The sequence below is a fragment of the Ictidomys tridecemlineatus genome, unplaced genomic scaffold (genome assembly GCF_052094955.1).
Source record: "Ictidomys tridecemlineatus isolate mIctTri1 unplaced genomic scaffold, mIctTri1.hap1 Scaffold_51, whole genome shotgun sequence".
NCBI lineage: Eukaryota > Metazoa > Chordata > Mammalia > Rodentia > Sciuridae > Ictidomys > Ictidomys tridecemlineatus.
Window position 1 is genome coordinate 1,284,946 of NW_027523338.1, and position 19,095 is coordinate 1,304,040.

At 35.2% G+C, this 19,095-nt stretch overlaps 1 protein-coding gene across 3 annotated transcripts in view; it reads right to left on the bottom strand.

The window, feature by feature from the left end:
• Positions 1 to 19,095, bottom strand: part of LOC144373839 (uncharacterized) — an 89,280-nt gene that overhangs the window by 65,947 nt on the left and 4,238 nt on the right. For 2 of the 3 annotated variants that reach the window (XR_013433378.1, XR_013433377.1), the window contains exons 1-2: positions 8,872 to 8,944; positions 585 to 634 (exon numbers count right to left, since the gene is read on the bottom strand). The gene's annotated coding sequence lies outside the window, so the exon portion shown is untranslated. Of the gene's footprint in view, positions 1 to 584; positions 635 to 8,871; positions 8,945 to 19,095 lie in introns of those variants that run through there. The other variant, XM_078036803.1, reaches the window with a different exon arrangement.

Genomic DNA, 19,095 nt, shown 5'->3' on the forward strand with positions numbered 1-19,095 from the left:
ATACATGATAAGGCAAAGTGCCACGTTGCCTTTTCTTGCAACAATATGCAAAGTACTTTTTAAAGCCATGGTTGTTGTCAAATATTGAAGTAGTTTTTTCTTTTTTTTTAATTTTTTTTATTGGTTGTTCAAAACATTACATAGCTCTTGACATATCTTATTTCATACATTGGATTCAAGTGGGTTAGTAGTTTTTCTTTGTTGTTCTCATGAAAATCTTTATTTTCTAACCCCCTCCTCACACACACTCTGATTTTTCATTAACCAAAGATCTAGGTGTTATTGTATTCATTTTATAAATGAGGAAATGAGGCACAGAGGAATGAAACCATTGGTCCAAGACCACACAGCTTATAAGGCAGCACACTGACACTACCACGGCCCTGCTCAAGGCCACGCCTCTTCTGGGCTACATTTCCTCTATAGGTCAGGATGGCCATTTTCCTGAGTTATGCTTCCATTCTTAATAAAAACACTATAGTGAGGTTTTTAAAATTTACATTTTAAAACCTTCATGACCCTCTGGCTATTTTTTATCCAATTTGTAAAGTAAGAATTTCTTCTGTCCATATGAAGTGGTTTACCTTATGAAATAGGCTTCTTTTTTTTTTCTCTTTCTCTTATACATCTGGACCTAAAAATACAACAGAAGATTTTGTTAAAAGCTTTGCAATTTTCTTTGAATGTATATAGATTTTTAAATATTTTCCAAAAAGAGAAAAACTTAAATGGAAATTAAGCAGTTTATCATTTTTAACCACGCAGAATACATTTATTAATTTCTGTTTACAATTTGGTGTCTTCAAAATCCATTACTTATTGACATTCATTTATATATTCAATTTCTCATGGAAATGTTGCTTTCCTATTTCTCTGTAGATAATAAAATTCTCTTCCTAGGGTTCAAAATTACTGAATAAGTTTAGTTAATAGTTAGGTTAATTTTTAATCATTGTTTTATTTTTCCTGCAGTAAGAACTAAGATACTATAGGATGAGCCTAATACAAAGTGGAGATTTTGGTTCTCTGTCTTATTTACTTTTTGTGAGAACGTAAGTTAAATGTAAGTAAAACTCAATATTCCTTTCAACACATTGAGTAAAATATACACTTGTTTTTATATATAGATAGTTAAATCTAGATATAATTGATGTAAACATTAACTTCTCAGTCAGTAATACATTACGACCCATATAAATAATCCTCAATAGCCAAATATTTGTGAATAAAAGAATCTAAGGTCTTTTCGTGTCAACATTCTTCTCCTGTGTATACTTTAATTACTTCTGCATTTTTTTCTCTTTGCATACTTCTAGAATACGAAAAACACTGTACATTTGGGGCTGGGGATGTGGCTCAAGCAGTAGCGCGCTCGCCTGGCATGCGTGTGGCCCGGGTTCCATCCTCAGCACCACATACAAGGATGTTGTGTCCGCCGAAAACTAAAAAATAAATATTAAAAAATTCTCTCTCTCTTCTCTCTCTCTCTCTCTCTCTCTCTCTCTCTCTCTCTCTCTCTAAAAAAAAGAACTCAATAATTTGAATACTTTTAACTGAGAATCATCATTTCTATCTTCTTTTATTGTTATGCTTAATGGTTTCATCTGTCACTTCTCCTAAAAACTTTCATTTACTTAAATGTATACTTTCATTGTGGATTGTGATTCCCTTAAAATTAAATCTCATGAGGAAATCAGACATACCGTTGTGCATTTCTATCACATAATAAAGCTGGGCAGATGTTGTTTATGGTGTGGTGAGACAGCTAGAGTTTGATAGCTGTAGTAAGACTAATGAAAGGAATGGCAGTTACTGATGAGCATTCACTAGGGTGACGGGGACCTGTGTTGGTCTTCCCTTTTCTTCTATTCAATAGAAATGTGTTTGACTGAAGAATTTTTCTCAGGTAGACCTTAACGGTTACTTCACTAATGATCCCAATTCCAACCAGTGACCCAGAAATGAAAGACTATATTTCACAAAACTGCTGGCCTGGACTCTAAACAAGACTCACAAAATGTCATGTCCTTGAAAACAGGAACCCCAACATGCTGGTATATGCCTGTTACTCAAAACTGAGTTCAAAAATAAAATATTGAATGGGCCACAGAAGAAGGTTATGTCTAAGTGTAAAAAAGAAACACAAATCTTTTCTCCTCTGTATGAGAAACATCAAAAAATCTGAAATGTGATATTATGTTGGTACAAGATCAACCATACAAGTCCTTTTATACACTAGTGCCATTTCAATATTATTTATGACTCCAAGGGGACTTTTCAATTTATTTTATGATTTTTAGAAGGTATGGATTTCAGAAGTCCTACTGAATCTAGGTTTGTCCACATATAAAACAGTATTAAATCTATTTTAGCACTAACAGACAACTTAACTGATATTCTTTTATCTAAATGATGATCATGTTGACCCTCTTTATAAGAAAAACTTTGCCTAAAATTTTCTGTTTCAATAAATGGCAAGGCTTTTTTTTTGATTCTTGCAACCAAAGAGAAGTACAAATTAAATTTAACAAATATTGAATTTAAATATGATAATAGTATATATGAAAGATAAATGTAATAGCACTCTGCATAGATATTTTCTGGACTCTATATGCTTCTAATACTTACAGATCATAATAATGACATACTTGCTTACCCAAATATCATGGAGAATGATTGATTAATGTATCTATCCATCTATGCGTTCATTGGACTATCATGCTACAATAGTGGGTATATAAAAGAATTACTTATGTGATTGCTGATTGCTTTGCATTGGTCTTTGCTAAGCAATTGCTGCTGAAGTGTTATTCAAAGTGCTCTACAACTTTGCCCTTCCCCCAGCAATGTATAATTTCCAGTTTTACCACATTCTCCTCACCTTTTAGAATTTTCAGATTTTATATTTTTGGGGCATTCTAACTGATATATAGAGGAATTTAATTGGATTTCAATTTATGTTTTCCTAATGACATAGATGTTAGCTCCTTCACATAAACTTGTTTGTCATGTACACAGGTTCTTTAATAAACAATGGATTCATATATTTGTCCGTTTAGTTCTAGTTAATTGTTATATTTACTTCTAATATTTTAACATGTTCAGGAGATGTCTTTTATAAGATTCATAACTTCAAAATATTTTCTCCTAGTTTGAGTTTTGCTGCCTTGTTTTATAGATAATATCTTTTGATATTCAATTTGTCTTGCTTGTTCTGTTTTGGGTTGCTTTAGACAACTTATTCAAGTGACATTTGCTTAAAGCAATGTCACAATTTTATTACTACATTTTTTCCACAAATTTTTTAGGTTTCGCTTTTATATTTTGGACTATAGTAAAATTGGACTTAAATTTTTTCTTCTTCTTCTTTTTTTTTTTTTTTTTTTTTTTTTGCCGATATGTGAATAGCCAGTTTAAAACACTGGTCTTTACATTGCATTGTCTTTGCTTCATTCCTTGCAAACAATTGAGGCTATCTGTACCAATTCCTGTATTATCCATTTACTACCATTGATTTAGGTGTGTGTTATGTTGCTTCTACCAAACAAACTTTTTCTGTAAAGGACTGCATGATACATATTTTAGGCTTTGTAGGACTCATTTTTCTTTATAATTTTCATTTCCATTTTATTTTTTAAAATGTAAAAAAAATAAAAAATAAAATCAAATCAAAGGGCATTCCAGGCTGTGGTCAGTAATTAGCCTTTCAGCATGTGCTGCATTGTGTTGGCCTTCAGGGTCCTGTCTTGATTCCCAGCCTGCCAGTGACTGTGACAAATTTACATATTGTCAGTGTTTCAGTTTTGTTCTTTTATTGAAGAATAGTTTTGGCTATTGAAATTTTCTTCTTTTATATATAAATTTCAGAATGAGTTTGTTGATTTCTATAATTTTTTTTCTGAAATTTCAGTTTTTGATTGACATATTGAATCTTTAGACTTATTTGGAAAAAAATTAATATCCTAAAAATATTGAGATTTCTAATCCATGACCATAAGACATCTTCTTTTATTTCTTTTTTGAAATTGAAAGAGTATCAATTTCAACACAGAACTATTATGCATATTGATTAGACTAATATGCATTTTATTGTTTATTATTATAAATCATAAAGTGTGTTTTTAGATTCCAATTTCCAGTTGTCCACTGCTAATAAAAATACAACTGATTTTTTTGTATATTAGTATTATATTCCATGAACATTATAAACTTATTCATTTGTTCTAGAAATAGTTTGTTGTTCTTTTTTTTTACTTGATCATTTTTTTAATTAAGTCATTTAATTAAACAAAAAAATTTTTACACAAATTATTGATAAATAAACACAACTTGGTTTGGAAAATGAAATACAATTTAATCATATGTATATAGTTGTATTCATAAGATAAGTTTGCTCAATGAAAAGCTATATAATAATGAGAAACATTAAAGGGTCAAATTCAAGTACAAAGGAAGACACTCCTCTGAATTTCCATGTTTCATTGAGCATCACAAACCAACAATCTTTCAGTTCTTTTCTTGTGCATTATTCTGTTTCCATATTCTCTGCATCTGATTGGATCCCTAGATTTTATTTCATTTTTGTTGTGACATTCTCCACTGATATATATCATTGGATGCTGTTTTGGGGGTTGAATGTCCTCTGGGTGACCATTCCTACCTGTAGAGCATGCAGACTTTTCCCTGTGTTTCCAAACAGAACTCAGTCGTTATACATTTTTTAATTTATTATATATGACAGCAGAATGTACAACAATTCATATTACACAATGGAGCATAATTTTTCATATATCTGGCTGTACACTAGAAATCCTTTTTTTTTCAAAAATATATTTTAGTTGTATACAGACACAATATCTTTATTTTATTTGTTTTTATGCGGTACAGAGGACTGAACCAAGTTCCTCACACATGCTATGCAAACACTCTACCACCTGAGCTACAACCCCAGCCCTACAAATAGTTTTTTTTTTAGTAGCTTTTTTTGAACTTCCTGTTTGGAGTTCCTAGGTAGATAGTCTGTTGTTTATCCAATGTTGCTTTCATTTCTTTCTTTTCAATATTTACACCTTTTAATCTTTGATCTGGTCACATGCACTGAGTAGGCCCTCATGTATAATACCAAATGAGTTGTGCTGGTGAGGATCAGTATCTTGTTCCTAGTCTCAGGGATGTAAAGCATTCAGAACTTCATCATGTATAAGTGCAATTGTACACAACAGGTTTTGTTTTAATTTATGATACCCTTTATCAAGTTGGGAAGTTTCCAGTTCTCCCACAGATGGGACATTTTATCATGAATAATAGTTGAAATTTGTCCTTAGAGTGATGGATTTTCAAATGCTGAACAAGACTTTACTTGTGATAAATTAGTTTGATCCCAATATATCATCCAGTTTATATATTGCTGGATTCCATTTCTAAGTTTTTTTTTATTGAGGACTTTTTGATCTTTATTGATTATGGGTATTTATTTTAATTTTATTTTTGATCAAAGTGTTTTTCTATTCTTGAGAGAATGGTTATACTGAACAGATAAAATAAGAAGAATCCTTTTTCTTCTACAGTCAAGGAGTGTGAAAAACTTGCATTGTTGCTGCCTTGAGTGGATTGCAGATTTTAGGCTGGGCTGAAGGTCTGTGGTAGAGCATTTGCCTAGCAGGCACAAGGTCCTGGGCTCAATATAGATCCCATTTCAAAAGTATATTCATATTAGATTGGAAGCATGTGTGTGTGTGTGTGTGTGTGTTTGTGTGTGTGTTTGTGTGTGTGTGTGTATGTGTGTGTGTGTGTCTGTTTTAAGGTTAACTGTGACTTCAGTCTAAGTATTCCACCTAGCATTATTCAGATAGACTTTTTTCTTCTTGAGTGATTTCTTTGTAATTTGTGTCTTTTAATAAATTGATTCATCTAATCTAATTTGTCAAATTTGGGGTATATAATTGCATTTAATATGTCCTCAAATCTTTTTAATTTAACTTAATTAGAATATTTGGAATTTGTTTCTTCTCTCTGTTACTTGGTTTTTCTAGCCAGCATATTATTAAGTTTTTATATATTTAAAGTTTTTCTATTGAGTTTTTACTTTCACTTCATGAAGTTGTATGTTTTATTTATTTAAAATACTCTTTTTGTGTGTGTGTATAAATCAGTTACACAATAAAAAAACAAACACTGAGGAATTTCTGAGACTGTCTTGCTCCTAAGAATGTAGATTGCCAAAGTTCTTCTGTTATTCCCTACTGTCCCCTCTTATTATGAGTTAGTATCTGGCTATCAAAGAGAAGATTTGGCCTTTGGTTGTTATACTCTATATATGAATAATACGTCAAAATACATTATATTGCCATTTATAACTATTAAGAACAAATAAAAAATAAACAAACAAAAAGAAAGTAGATTGTTATAGTTTTATATACACTGACAGAAAAACACATGCCCTTTGATCAGAGGTGGCATTTTTTATTCAAGTTGAAAGCAACACCCAGAGCAGTTTCCTAGCACTGATGCTCCTGCTGCAAGACCAGATGGACCACAAGATAGAAATCCTGAAATCAAGAAAAAACTGTCTTTATAATCCTCTGGTACACTTGCTCATCCTCCCCTCCATATAAAATAGTCTGGAAACATCTTCCAGGAGAGAAGAGAGGTGTCTGTAGATTTATTAACACAGAATGTGAGCAAAGGTATTCAAGCAGGGGAATTAGGTAGTTGTATGATTCCAGGTCTTTCCAAATGTTCTTATCTTTTTAAATATAATTTTTCATTTGTTTTAATTAGTTACACATGACAGTACAGTGATCTTGACATATAAATTTGAATCAGATGGCATATAATTTCTCATTTTTCTGAGTGTACAGGTTGCAGAATCACATTTTTATCTTTTTGGAGACACTAGCTTTCAAGTGTGTTTCATAAAGACTCTTGAGTGACATGATCGGAACTGTGCAAAAATATCGAGACAACAGTGGCATAATATCTTTTAATAATTATGTTAAGTTTTGTTTTTATTTTCTTGAGATGGAAGATAAGATCATAGCTGTATATAGGTCTGAATGCAAAGCAGTTAATGATATATATATATATATATTTCTGCCAAATCCTGTTTTATGTGTATTCTTCAATTTTTAATGTTCATTCAATGAAAATATTGTCTTTCTTTTATGATATCTTCTTCAACCCACCCATCTTAGAAGTGGGGTAATTTCCAAATATTTTTAGGATTTTTCCAGATGATTTTTGTTATTGTTTTGTAGCATAGTTACCTTATAATCAAAGGATACACATTATATAATTTCAGTTCTTTAAATTTGTATACTTTTTCTATGGCCTCAAGTATTTTTATCTTGGTGATTGTTCCCTGGGAAAAAAGTTGAATTCAACTGTTTTATTTCTGCTATTAGATTATCATTTATGACTCATTCCTATTTTTTAACAATTTTCCTCTATTTGGCATACACATCCTTAATCATTATCTTCACTACTTTAAGCTATTACTTGTCTATGCAATAAGTTACCCATTGCCTCTCCAATTCTCTTTGCTAGTGTTTTCATACTATGCAATGCAGGAAATTTTCCATTAGGTATCAATTAAGTTTTAAAATATTTAAATATAGAAAAATTACCTTTTTTATTTCTTCAATTCTAGACTCTTCAAAATTTTGTTTGTTGACCTCTATTTTCTCTATTTTTATTTAGCATCATAATCTCTTTGTCTGAAAATTTTTCATATATATATGTTTAGATCTAAGAGAGTTTGGCTATTAAATATATATAGAGAGATATATGTATATATACACATATACATGAATTGAGATATATTTATATACATCTATCTCTCTATATATATGTATATACATTTCTCTCTCTCTCTCTCTCTCTATATATATATATATATATCATAAAAACATATGTACAAACTTCTTGTTGAGTACCTACATACAGGGGGAATTTCTAAGTCATGATTCATATTCATGTTCAATATTATTTGATAAATATACCGTCATATCTGCTTAAACTGTTTACCAGATATATACAAGAAATCTGAACTGTGCAAATCCTGAACTATCCCCACCTTTAGCTATACTTGTTATTGTCATTCCTTCTCATTTCTGTTGAATGTGAATGTTGAATCTTATTTTGAAATTACTTTTAATTTGCAGGTATGTTTAGTTTTCACTTTATGGATGTCAAATTAAATAAAGCACCTTTTTATGTTTATTGACTGCTAGTATATTAGCTTTTAAAATATGCCTGCTTGCTTTTCTGCCCATCTACCTATTTCGTTTTCTGTTTTTGTCTTTCTTTTGGTTTGTTTGATTTTTTGTTTTTCTAGTAGAAAATCTTTCAAGTCCTTATAACTTTTATTTCATTTTGTTTTCTAATGCACAGGTTAGGAATAGAACAAGCTGAAAATAAGTGAGGATATTAGCATCCTGCTCTACCAACTTCAGAAAATACTTTCAGAATTACATTACTTAGTATTATTTAGAGCAAATATCTTATATATATTTTAGCAGTTAAAGAATGCACTTAAATAATAGATATTTAACTTGTATCTGTTTTTTGTAAGAAATAGATGTCAAATATTGTTATTAAATGAAAGTATTGTAATACATTATGAGACAACTATAGCACATATACATTATTCAAAATTGTAATAGATAACTAAACTCAAATTTAACATCAAAAACAAGAATACCTGCTTCATTCATAGTGAGTTTAAGGCCTTTTAGGATGAATTGATTTGGATGCATTTCTACATCTATAGAGATGATTGTATAATTTTTGTTTTATTTAATTTAATTATATAATTGATTTTAAAAAATTAAGCTAGGGCTGGGGATGTGGCTCAAGCGGTAGCCCGCTTACCTGGCATGCGCACAGCCCTGGGTTCGATCCTCAGCACCACGTACAAATAAAGATGTTGTGTCCGCCAAAAACTAAAAAATAAATATTAAAAATCTCTCTCTCACTCTCTCGCTTTCTCTCTCTCTCAAAAATAAACAAATAAATAAATAATAAAAAATAAAAAATTAAGCCAATTCTGGATTAAACCCAACTGAATTGTAAAATATATGTATTTTACAATTGAGTTGGTATATGTATTATGTTTAAAAGGTATAACTATTTTAAAAATTCAAATCTCCCGTACACAGGGTTCTACTGGATTTGGTTTGCTAAAATTTTATTTCAAATTTTTCATTTTCATGTCGACAAGAGTAATTTTCTCTTCTGTTAAATCCTCAGGTTTTGTGTTTAAGGTTCTGGTTTATAAGAAAAAAATGATGATAAAATCGTAGTGATTTTTTTGGTCCTTAGATGCTTTGTATAAGATTTTCATTATTTCTCTTTTGATTATTATTGAAATTCATTGCTGAAACCATCAGAGAAGAGATTTTTCTTTGTGTGAAGGTATTTTAAAGTTTTGGTTATATTATTTATATATAACTAACATATACAGAATATAAATATATTATTTATAGCTTTATATTCTTACTAAGTTAATTTGCTTATATTATCAGCCACTCAAATGCACTACAGTCATCAAGTGTATTTAGTAATTTTGTCTATCTTATTTTAGTTCTGCCATTTTTCTATTACATCTTTCAAGTCATAAAAGTAGAATTGTCACATTATTTGCAGATTAAAACTCTTGGCATAGTAAATTGTACTTCTTTATCTGTAGTAATTTTTCTTACATTAACATCTACTTTTTGTTCAGCTTCATTTAAATTAAAGGCTTCAAATTATAGCTTCTATTTATGTTTTACTACTATATAACTTTAAAACATATTTTAGCTTCCTGGCTGATTTTCTAATCCTGATATTTTTTGTCATGTAATTGTAACATTTAAAAGACACATTTCCCCTCATAGAAGACAGGTGGAATTGTTTTATGTGTGACCAGAAAGCAATGGTTGAAGTGTCCCTTCCCACAATATACATTATAGAAAGAAAGAAATTTAAATGGTTAAAAACACCCTGTTGAAACTTCCTTTCTGTTATACAGCACACTTGATGTTTTTCAAGCTTTAAATATGAATAGGAAAAATTTGTGTTTTTGTGTCCTGGATTTTATAAGAAATTCTTCTATTATCATAATGATCTTACTTTCTGGAAGGTAAAAATGTAATGGAAGACATCAAACATATCTCTATTTCCTTTACTGAAATGTATAAACAAAAAAATAGGGTGTGACATATTCACTCTGATGTAAGGAATTGTTCACTATGCCTTGCATCTGGCACTTGTAAGTGTTCCTGTTTTACTATTATTGTAATTGTCTCTGGATATCTTTTTTATTGCCACCAAAATAAAACAAATAAATAAAAACAAAAACCCATAATACACTCCCACATTCACACACAAAGACAAAAAAATTACCAAAAATTCTAATAAATTTAGGAAAGAAGTTGGATCAGAATAAACCAAAAGGTGAATGAAAGGAGAAAACCATAAAATAAGCAGAAGACTGGGGGTAGGACATGACAGGGTGAGATTGGGAAAGAGCCATAAATGTGCACTTAAGACACCTAAATGTCAATACCTGCTAAAACTGGGGATCCAAATGTGGGCTCTCTGTGATTCTGAAACAACCATGTACTGCTACTGGGTAGAGGAGCAGTGCCTAAAGTTCTCTGTAGAAACTACTCAGTCCTGATTGAGTGGTACGAGAGCAGGCAGAAACAATACATGAAATAAGGGGCGGGGCTTGTTCCAGAAGAAGTTCACTTCCAAACAGAGGCTTCATTTCCACACTGGCTGGACCTGCAAGCAGCAGCATGGTAACCCAATCCAAGTTTTTAGTAGTTCTATAATTGTTCGCTATACAATTACCTCAGCTTCTCTGTACATTTTAACATTTACATGATAAAAGTTGTAAAAATATGTCTTTGAATTATCCAACAATTTTAACCATTATGCAAAGTTTAAATACTAAAAGGTCATACATTGTAAAAGAAATTCAAATTCTTGAATATGGTGAAGACAGCTACCCACAGAGAACAGAAACCACCAAGCATTGGCCCATGGCTTCCCAAGTTTCTGAACTCTCTCACTTTCTGTACTCGCTTGCCTGGGGACCAACAGTTTTGAGAGTGAGGGCAGTCCACAGACAGTGCTTTGAGCTGTGTTTATACTATTTTTTCCCTAATGTCCATTATATTATGAGATTAATATTTTTAAAAATATAAAATTATATTTATAGTGTATGCTATATGTGTATGTCCAAGGCCCTGTGTTAAATCTCTGTCATCAAAAATGTAAAATAAAAGCAGAAGAGAGATGGGCATGGTGGTACACACCTGTCATACCAGCATCTAAGAGGCTGAGGCAGGAGGATCATGAGTTCAAGGCCAGCCTCAGCAACTTAGCGAGGTCCTAATCAATTCAGTGAGAGCCTGTCCTGAATGAAATATTAAAAATGGCTGTGGATGAATCCTGAAATCTAGAAGTCACAACGTTAATCTGCAGAAATGCTAAACCCAGGGGCTAAGTGTATTTGTAGACTATGTAACTCAGGAGGTACCTGAGGACCCAAGGTAGATCTGATAGGGATCCATGCCAGGGCTCTGGACAGGGAGTAGGACACAGTGCTGCTTCCAAAAAGCTTTCAGTTAGTGCAGAGTGCTTCAGCCCTGGCACTATTGACATTCTGGGCTGTTCCAGCTGTGAGGCATGGTGTGTGCATTGCAGGAGGTTTAGCAGTGTCCCTGTCATCTACTCACTTGATGGTAGTAGCACCTATGCATAATTGTGACGAGCAAAACATTGCCATATGTCTCCCTACAGACAAATCAACTCTATCATGAATGACTGGCATAATACAAAATATTGATAATCACTATTAACAAGTACTATAATATGCCAAGTAGTGAGGAACTTTAAAATTCTCATGGAAAGATAACATCCATGAAATTTCTATATCCTGTCAGGCACAGTGGTTTACACCTATATTCCCAGCAGTTTGGGAGTCTGAGGGAGGAGGATTGAAAGTTTGAAGCAAGCCTCATGAACTTAGTGAGACCCTAAGCAATTCAGCAATTCCCTGTCTCTAAATAAAATATATAAAAGGACTGGAGATGTGGATCAGTGGATAAAATGCACCCTGAGTTCAATTCCTGGTACAAAAAAAAAACAAACTTGTGTTTCTTGCTGGTCACAGTGGCACATACCTATAATCTTAGCATCTTGGGAGACTGAGGATGACACATTTCATGCCAGCCTCAGCAACTTGGGAAGACCATGTCTCAAAATAATAAGAAGAAAGAGAATCAGAATAGGCTGGGGATGCTTCTCAGTGGTAGAGCACGTGCCTAGCACATGCAAGGCCCTGGGTTCCACCCTCAATACTGAAAAAAATTACATATCCTAGGTGATACTTATAATGAGAAGGAAAATGATAAGCAACATCTATACTGTTCTATGACTGTGAAACAGCTCCCAATTGTATTGGGATTCAAAGATGACCAAAATCTATCCAGTAGGTTATTTTACTGAATGCTCACAATGGTCTTCCAAATAGTTATTATAGTATGTACTGAGTGAAAAATAAACCAGAATACCCAGAAACACTATTCCTTTCAATATTAGGATGCTGAGGTTGATGCTTAATGTCTCCAAGGCTCATGTCACCATCACCACCACCCACATCCACCAAAATAATACTATCTATGCAGGGGACACACATATGTATCAACTACCTGCTGTTCTAAGGTCATCAAATTATTTAATGCTCATAAATTCCTATAGTATCCTTCCATTATACAGAAGGATAAGAGAAATTAGAGATTTAGCCAAAGCTAAAGTGTTATAAATTGGTAGGTGAGGGATTTTTACCTGCATCACAAAAGTGGTTCTTCTTTCCAGCTGCACACACAGGGAGACAGACATTCAATCCTCATTATTAATAGTTTCTATGTGTGTAAATTTTCCTACCCACTATATTTAATTTGTAACCTCAAAATCAATGCTCTTGACACCTTCATGGTCCTTTATGAATATACACAGAGCAATGAAAACTTTTAGCCACCAAGTGTGCATGTACCCACCTAGATCATGCCTGACCTTCTTATTATTTCATGGTCACTATCAACATCAAGCAGCATTGATGGTGCAGGACTGAGCTATGAAAAAGACAGAAGACAGGCTACAATTGGGGGCATGCAAGATGACCATCAATAGATAAAGCTGCCTGGGCATCACTGATGTGAGGCTAAAATACTGACACGACAGTCATGTTACCCAGAGTGAGAAAGATGCCAAACCCTTTCCAGCAGCTCTTTTTTTTTTTTTTTTTTTTTTTGAGGGACTGGGGTAACCCGGGATTGAACTCAGGGGCACTTGACCACTGAGCCACATCCTCAGCACTATTTTGTATTTTGTTTAGAGACAGGGTCTCACTGGGATGCTTGGTGCCTCAGTAAGTTTCTGAGGTTGGCTTTGAACTTGTGATCCTCCTGCATCAGCCTCCTGAGATGCCTGGATGACAGGCATGCACCACTGTGTCTGGTCTACCCTGTACACTTCAGGGTAAGAAACGGTCACAGGTCAATCTGTAGGCAGCTGTGCACACTTCAGAGGTGCAATAGCTCTACCCTTTGCTTCAGGCCACTATGACGGTCCAACATTAGGCAGAGATAAGCCATGGACACCGCTGCCCTTTTCTTCCTGACCATGTCCATACTCAGTAGTGTATCCCAGATGGATAACAGAACCCAGAATGGCGTGGCAGAAATATCTACAATGATCCCACTGAGAGAACAAAATATCAACAATGTTTCCTACATTGCAGCATCCTAATGGTTCACAGTGAGAAGAAACGCCATTTCTTTGCCTAGAATGACAAAAGGAAAAAATAATCTTCAAGATAAGACATTTTCATTTTTGAGGCACTGATCTACATTATTTGGTGACAAAAGGAGCACTCCTGTGAAGAAGAGGGCCCTAGGGGGTAGCTTGAGAAATAACTCAAAAGTGTACAGTTGGGGTGGAGTATGAGTGTCTGAGTGATGGAGGGGGCTGGGGATATGCTAGGGGGGTGGTGCATACCTGTAATTCCAGCAGCTCAGGGGGCTGAAGAAGGAGGATGGCAACTTCGAGGCTGGTCTCAGCAATTTAGTGAGGCTTTAGGCAACTCAGTGAGTCCCTATCTCAAAATAAAATACAAGAAAAGGGCTGGGGATGTGGCTCAGTGGTTAAACACCATGGGGTTCAATCCCTGGTACAAGAATTAAAAAAATGTCTTATATAGAGTAAACAATGTGATAAAGACAAGTGTTTGGTTCCTCAGAATTCCACAGTGGCTGATTCCAGGGAGAAAATCAGCCATAGGTAAAACTTAATTATGCTTTTGGAGGCCCTTGGAGACTCCTGTGTGAAGAGAGTGATGTATGCTTGGCACAGTCTGGGGAAAGAGGGATGCCTGTGGGAGAGAAGACACAGCCAGGAGGAGTGTGTGGCTTTTAAAGGGTAATTCTGGACTCTCAAAGGGAGGAAGGAACCTATTTCCCCCACCTACAGCTGCACCTGCTTGCAAATGGGACAGAGCAAAGGATTTAGTCAAGTTTAGCTCTGATTTAGACTTGCTCTTGTGTGACTTTTTCTAACTTAAGGAAACTTCAAATTAGCAATGTTGAAATTTTGCTGAGAGGTGACAGTATAGTTTCGAGTCCACAGCATGAACCCTGAAGCCAGGCTGTGTGGGTCCCCATGGAAATTCTGTCACTTACAAGCCATGTAACCTTGGGCTAGCTTCTTGATCTCTATGAACTTCAGTTTTCTCCTTTCAAAAGAGGTTCTATGCCAGGCATGATGACACACCAGTAATCCTAGAAGCTCTGGAAGCTTAGGCAGGAAGACTGCAAGTTAAAACAAGCTCAGCAACTTAGCAAGGCCCTAAGCAACTTACTTAGCAAAACCATGTCATTAAATAAAATATAAAAAGAGCTGGGGATGTGGCTCTGTGGTTATAACAAAAGAGCTGGCTCTGTGGTTAAGTTCCCCAGGGTTCAATCCCTGGTACCAAAAAAAAAAAAGTTACAGTGATGTTTAAATGAAGAAATATACCTAAACCACTTAGCACTGTACCCAGCACACACGTGGTATTAATTAGTTGTGTATTTATAAGCTTGTACTGGCTCCAAAGAGTCATATGCTAACATGTCTCCCCAATTCCAAACTGAGTGTTATCAGTCATTACAGCAATAATTTGTTATATGTTTACCAGCATAAGGCACATCAAGAATTTTTAATATATAACTAAAGCACAGACTGGTTTATTTCAATTCTTTGCTTTTCTATAGATGACATAAACATTTAGAGGTTGCCCCCCAATCCTCAACCCACCAACCAATACTCTCGTGCTCTTCAACCTACAATAAAAGGATGCCCACAGGAGGTTAAAAACATTGTACTGAAAATGCTTTCAATACACTTAACCCACCAAATATCAAATCTCAGCCTGGCTTGCCTTAAACAAAGTCCAGTGGTGTGAGTCTACTGCAGAGCAAAATCACTGACACCATACCTCTTTTTGTTGTGAGGGGGTACTGGGGATTGAACTCAGGGGTGCTCAATCACTGAGACACATCTCATCCCTATTTTGTATTTTATTTAGAGACAGAGTTGCACTGAGTTGCTTAGGGCCTCGCCAAGTTGGTAAAGCTGGACTCAAACTTGTGGTCTTCCTGCTTCAGCCTCCCAAGCTGCTGGGATTACAGGTGCAAGCCTGCACCCCTGTGCCCAGCACAGAGCTCAATTTATAACACAGTGTGGTAAACCTCATGGAATTCACTGAATATTGAACTCAAAGTGAAAAAAAAAGAGTGGTTGCCAAGATCTGCTCTCACATCACTGTAAAGTTGAAATATTTTAAGTCAACCCATCGTAAGGTGGGGGCCATCTCTATTTATGGAGTGCTATCAATCTGTCTAGCACAGACTCGCTCATTATAGGGTACAGAAATATCATGAAGGTCCAAATAACAATCTCCGTAACCTATTTCACAAAGATAAAGCCATGAGGAAGAATCAAACTCACCCCCACTCCCTGCCCATCAACCTCTGCTCATCTCTTAGGTTAAAGGAAGAGCAAGCAGGAATCTGTCACCAGCTAGCTGGGGAGAATTTCTTTGTCTGGAATCATGCTTAGTACCACCAAACTTTATGAGCTAGTATTTGTTTCCTCCCCCAGGAACCTCAGGTCTTTGCCCAGATAATGTGGATAAATACAGCCTGGCCCTGAGGCTGTGTCATCTGCTGCTCTACCTGTACTCCTACTATATACAAACCTAGCAAAACCATCATGGACCATAGGAGGGGCACACAGAACCCCATTCACGATCTGAGTAAGAATGTATCAGGACTCCAGAATGTGTCAAAGTGCTTTTTTCTACCACTTTCTACCACTGGGAGATATTCATTTCACCATTTTTAGCTGTGTCTTATGATGTAAGCTACTTGAAATTGTGCATGATACATTAATCACAACATCTAAGGATTATAGAGAATATATTCTTTTAAGCACTTTTTCTAACTCCTTTTTGCAACCCTGTGAAGTATATTGGTAATACTCCACTTGACAGGAGGAAAAGCTGAGCTTTAATAAATTAATTTGTGGGCTGGAGTTTTGGCTCAGTGGTAGAGTGCTTGCCTAGCACAAGTGAGGCACTGGGGTTCAATCCTCAGCACCACATAAAAATACATAAACCAGATAATGATATTGAGTTCATCAACAACTTAAAAACTATTTTTAAAAATGTCTCTAGTAAGACACTAATTCACACAAATATGCAGATCAAATGTCTCTGTGACTTAAAACTGCTCCCTAGCTGGGCATGCATGTAATCCCAGCAGCTCAGGAGGCTGAGGCAGGAAGTCAGCAAGTTCAAAGCCAGCCTCAACAACTTAGCAAGGCCCTTAGCAAGTCAGGGAAAACCTGTCTCTAAATAAAATACAAAGGGGACGGGGCTGGGATGTGGCTCAGTAGTTGAGTGCCACTGAGTTCAATCCTAGGTACAAAAAAAAAAAAAAAACAAAAGAAAAACAAAAAAAAAAGAAAGAAAAAGAAAAGACTGTCTTCCAACTCCCTTCCTCTTAGGTAGTGAAAATTTTTACATGTATTAGAGATGATTTTTTTCTCACTTGAAAAGTGGCTGCAGCATCCTTCAGAGCAAAAATACTTTACCTCCCCAAAAAAGTGCAGGCACAAACTAGATTCACTAGGAATCTGTGCCTCAATGAAACCTGAGGGGGATATGATCATACTTTCCAATTCACAAAATGTTTTATGACATCTGCACAGTCAAATGCAAAAGAAAAAAAACTGGGGATTATTCACACAACAGACAGCAGGCTTTAGTGTTAAAATCCCAGCTCCTATCCCTGCCCCCCCCCCAATAAAAATTCATGGCAAGAACTTACATCAGAAACTGCAAGATTCTTGCTGAAACTGTATATGCTAATCAAGGACATACTGTGAAAAGTGATAACCCGTCTAAACATTTGCTTAAATAGGCACCAATCATGTTTGTTTTTAGCATTCCGTGGCTAATCTGCAGGTTACATGAGTTGAGGTCACATTGACTTTATACACCCATGTGTAGAAGTGGAATTAAAAAGTTATGTTTAGCTGGGTGCAGTGGTGCACACCTGTAATCCCGGCAGCTGTGAAGGCTGAGGTAAGTGGATTGCAAGTTCAAAGCCAGCCTCAGCAACTTAGTGAGACCCTGTCTCTAAATAAAATAGAAAAAGGGCTGGGGGTATAGCTCAGTGGTTAAGTTCCCTTGGGTTCAATTTCAGGTATGAAACAGGAAAAAAACTTGTTTAAAATATGTGGATTGATAAAATAAAAACAACAATCATTCTTCAACTTTGAAGAGGGGAGAATCCTTGTCAAAATGCTAAACAGAGTGTTTGTGAGGGGTGGATAAGAGGGGATTTTTTTGGCTTATCAGACCACAGTACAATTCTGCTCAGAAATTCATTTTACCAATTAATTAAGAGTTGCTCAGATAGTATGAAAACAATTTACTAGAAATGGATATCAGAGAAAACAGGTTTGTAGCTGTAACTCCACTCCACTCCTTTGAGGCACAAACTTCTGGTATATTTTCTCCAGGGAAAGCACTACCTAGCATTCTAGCTTTTAACAAAATGATTCCAATTTTCTTTATGACTATGGAATTATAGAAGAAGGGAATCAATAGATCTTAAGTGATATGCCAACAGGTCATGATCAAGTATAATAAGTTCCTGTCTTCTATTTCAGTCTCAATTTATGTGTTAGGTTCTGGAAAGGTGTTAAGAAATATTTGTTTCCAAGCCAAAGGGACATGACATAAGCTCCATCTGTTGGTGGTAGACAGAGTCTTAGTTCAGTGGCAGGCTTGAAAGTTTCTTTCTTTATAGGATTTATGGTAGTCTGACTGATATATTTCATTCAGGGTACGCTCCCCTTGCACCCCTTCGTCTCTCCCTCTGACCCCTTTGTCTATGCTACAGTTATGGTATATGCATTTTCAAATATACCACTATTCTATATAATTAACATATACAAAAAATCCGCCCTTTACAGGGGATTGAATCCAGGGACACTTAACCACTAATCCACATCCCCAGCCCTTTTTCATATTTTATTTAGAAACAGGGTCTCACTGAGTTGCTTAGGGACTTGCTTTTGCTGAGGCTGGTTTGAACTTGCAATCCTCCTGCCTCAGCCTTTAGAGCCACTAGGATTACAGGTATGCACAACCACACCTGACTGGGAACTATATTTTTTAGGAGAGGGGTCAAGGTACCAGAGTGCCTGTTACAAGAGCAGTCCCTTGTTCTTCTTTTGCTGACATACTTCAGTGTGCTCTCATTTCTAGCAGCCCTTGCTTGCAAGGCTTTATGGAATCAGCAAGGTTTTGAGCAGCAGTTAGCTAAAGTCACCACCGAAAGGAAAAGGAAAAAAATTCCAGTGTGCTCATTGCATTCCCAGGATTTGCCCTTGCTCTGTTCCACTTGTTCTCTGGCTGAAAGGCTGCCCACAGAGCAACCTGCTTTATAATCCAGAGAGTGGGGAGGCTTCAAGTTGCAAGTCACATATTAA